At 45.7% G+C, this 3,452-nt stretch overlaps 1 long non-coding RNA gene across 1 annotated transcript; it reads right to left on the reverse strand.

Moving 5' to 3' along the window:
• Positions 1-953: 953 nt before the first annotated feature.
• Positions 954-2,446, reverse strand: LOC125960620 (uncharacterized). The gene is made up of 2 exons (XR_007470475.1): positions 1,625-2,446; positions 954-1,397 (listed from the first exon to the last, which is right to left on the reverse strand). It is a non-coding gene; the product is annotated as an uncharacterized LOC125960620 (long non-coding RNA).
• Positions 2,447-3,452: the final 1,006 nt, after the last annotated feature.

Consider the following 3,452-nt stretch of genomic DNA (forward strand, 5'->3'; position numbering starts at 1 on the left):
CTGAGGCATTAAGAAAATAGCGGATTTGCCCAGACATACAATTGATATTTCCAAAGAATGATGAAATCTGCACGGGGAGAAATAGAATCACCGATCATTAAGGTGCTCTGAGCTGTCATCTTCAAAAAGAAGTTGAACGGAAGCCGAAGGAAAATTCGTAAGGGTGCACGTGAGAGACAATGAATCTCAGTTAATCGTTGGGGAAAATCGCGGTAAAATATTTAAAACCAAAAGCTCCCAGGGAGCCTGTGACCATCTAAAACACTTTGTTAAAAGCAAGTGGAAGCGACACCATACATCTAAACACCAAGCAAAGGTCCAGCTAATTTTTTAGAGGTATGTGCTACAAACAAGAAAACCAACCAAAAATCTACCCTCCAGCTGTGCAGAAGGAAAATTTGCAGCAATTTTTCCTTCACATATGTGCCAGCATTTCTCATGTTTTGGGCTCTGTGCTAGGTGCTGACATTAAGTCCATCTTCAGAGCCAGTGTGGTCTCTGCAACTGCTTCGTATCCTAGATCCCATGGAGGAGATTCTCGAAAAACGCACGTGGAAAGGAATCCACACAGTGGAAGAAGTGATGCCCCCCTGAGATCTGGAGAAGAGAGTAGTTCCAGATGGAGGGGATAGTGGGAGGGGAGGGGGTAATAGCAGGATTACTGAACTCTGGAGTGAGCAGATAGTAACCAAAAACTGTAGAGAAACCAAAAATTCTATATGCAGATAGAATGAATGTAAGATTTTACTTTCACAAAAGGAGACGAACACTATCAAAGTATGATTGAGGTAGACAGGCTCCTCCCTTTTAAAAATGTAAGATAATTCCTGTAAGATGTAGAGACTATGACATCCACACTGTCTTTTTGCTCTCGAGAGATACCCCATGAAATTGAAGAGCTGAATCCTTAAACAGGTTCAGGAAAGACTACGAAGAACTCATTATCAATAGAATTTTTTTAAATTTAATTTTATTTATTTTTTTATACAGCAAGTTCTTATTAGTTATCCATTTTATACATATTAGTGTACATGTGTCAATCCCAATCTCCAGATTGATAAGAAGCTATTAGTGATGCTGGAAACAGTCTGGTAGGTGCCCCAGCTCCTTAGATTGATGTCATGGGACCCAAGCTTGTCCTTTCTTGTGGGGACTTTGAGAGCAGAACTCCTGGCCTCAGAGGATGATTGATTCTGCCTGCAGCCCTGTAGGACCGGACATCGCTTCTCCTTGCTCACAGGTGAGACTCAGGACCTCCCTCTGCTTATCCGTCTGGACAGGAACATTCAATCACTCAACAAGCATTATGCTGTGGAGGGCAGGAGTGCAGAGCACGTTTCAGAATCTGGTGTCCTTTGAATGGCCAGAGGTGAAAGTGCAGCTGGGAAGAGCGAAGTCTGGAAAATTAATACCAGAGATGCCATCATTTTTTGTATGACCGATACTGAGTTTACTCCATGCTAGGCTGGGTACGTAACTGTTACCAAGTCCAAGCTCTTCTTGCTCACCACATGACAGGCCAGTCAACCAAGAGATGAGCAGTCAGGGCAAGAAATAGCGACTTTATGTGGAAAGCCAGCAGATGGAGAAGAGGGTGGACTCATGTCCCAAAGAACCATCTCACCTGGATTAGCATTCAGACTTCTTTTATACTAAAGGGGGAGGAAGTAAAGTCCTGGTTCCAGGCAGCCTCCAGAGGGGATGTACTAATTTCTTCCTTCCTGCAGCCATTCACAGGTAGGCTGGTCAGGATGTTTCCTGTGGGCTGAACAAAGGTATTTTAACCTAACACTCATTACCTGGGAGGCAGGGTTCCCAGAGATGGGTCATTATGCATAATTTAAGCTTATAAGCAACATCCCTTATCCCTTTAGCGATTAACTTGTCATAGAATACAAAGGTTCTTCCCTGTTACATAATGACAACACAAAGACACAGTCCTTGGCCTCATGGGGCTTGCAGTTAATAAGACGTTTATAAGGAGGGTGTGAAAACCTTCCGCAGGCTTGAGCTGGTGTACGTTTGTTATTTCTTTGTTCCTTCTATTGACATGAGGTCCAGGGGTTGTTGAAAGGACTCAAACCCTTTTCCTCCCCAATGGAAAGCCATCTTTCAGATTATAACAATTATCCACTCGTGTAACAAAAATGTCCAAGTGCCTTAAAATACATAATACGTGTGTATTTTCTAAATGACACACATGCAAAATGGCTCCCTTAGCCTTGCTTTCTGACTCATTTCATGGAGCAGACATCACGGTCCTCCCCTCCTCTGGGGCTTTATCTGCTATCATTTCCCTGCCCTGAAAACACTCCCACCCCAGACATCAAGGATTCCAGGCCAGGCAGGAAATAATCCATTCGTCTGGTACCGCAAAGCCACACTAATCCAAAACACGACTTGTTTTTCAATATCTATTTCTTGCCTGTCAGGAATCGCTGTGCATCTTGAAAGACAGGCTGTCTCAGGAGGAAACACAGACGATCAGGGCAGAATCCTGTGTCAGAATGTGAAGTGACGACACAGGAAGTAGACAAAGGGACCTTCTACCCACGGAGGGGGTGGGGCAGGGCTGACAGACACAGCAGCACAGGGATTCTTATCTGAATTTCAGCACTTAACCTTCACGAAGCACCCAGTGAAGGCTGAGCTGCTTAACTTGCTTAAAATTTATTTCAACTTGTGTTTGTACAAAGTGCGTATTATTATTTAGTGGTGGGTCCCTGTGACTGAATGGTATGTCTTCCTGCATTTATCTCACAGACAGATTCCATGTTTTTGAAGGATTCTGCCTCACTATCAGTTTCAATGATTGTATTGCTTTAGTCAACCATAGCCGGAGAAACTGCAATGACTCAGGGGTTAACATTAAGCTCATCGTTCAAGGAGCATTTAGGAAAAGGGGGTGGGGTGCAGCATCCTTGACCTTGAAGGGCAGTCCATTGGCTGCCGCCCCATCTTCCTGACTTGGCAGGAGGGAGGCCCTTCCCTCAATCTCCTCCCAGACAGGACGGGCTGGCAGACAGCCTTCCGATTCCGCTCTTCTAATCTGTCTTTTCTTACATCAGATTCATCTCCCGTGGTACCTTGTTTCCCTCTGGCTTTCCGTTGCCTAGGAAATGAAATAAGGCCGTAGCAGGGGCTGCCCGAGGGCTGGGGGCTGCGTGCTCTCTGGAGCTCGCCAGGTGGAAGGGGGTCTGCCTCTGTATCTGACAAGAATTTCTGCAGCAGTCAAGCAGCCTTGTTAGGGTTTTTCCCATGCCACTTCACAAAAGATGGAAGGCACAGACAAAAGTGAGACGCTAGCCGGGCTGCACCCCTTTGTCCGAGAGCCCAGGCCTGGCTGGACCTCCCGGCGGACGCATGCATAATTCAGAGCTTTGTGCTTCCCGTAAAGAAAAGGTGGCCCTGGAGAGGAGGGGTGGAGAGACAGAGGCTGGTCCAATTAGGGA

This window comes from Orcinus orca, chromosome 12, assembly GCF_937001465.1.
Source record: "Orcinus orca chromosome 12, mOrcOrc1.1, whole genome shotgun sequence".
Lineage (NCBI taxonomy): Eukaryota > Metazoa > Chordata > Mammalia > Artiodactyla > Delphinidae > Orcinus > Orcinus orca.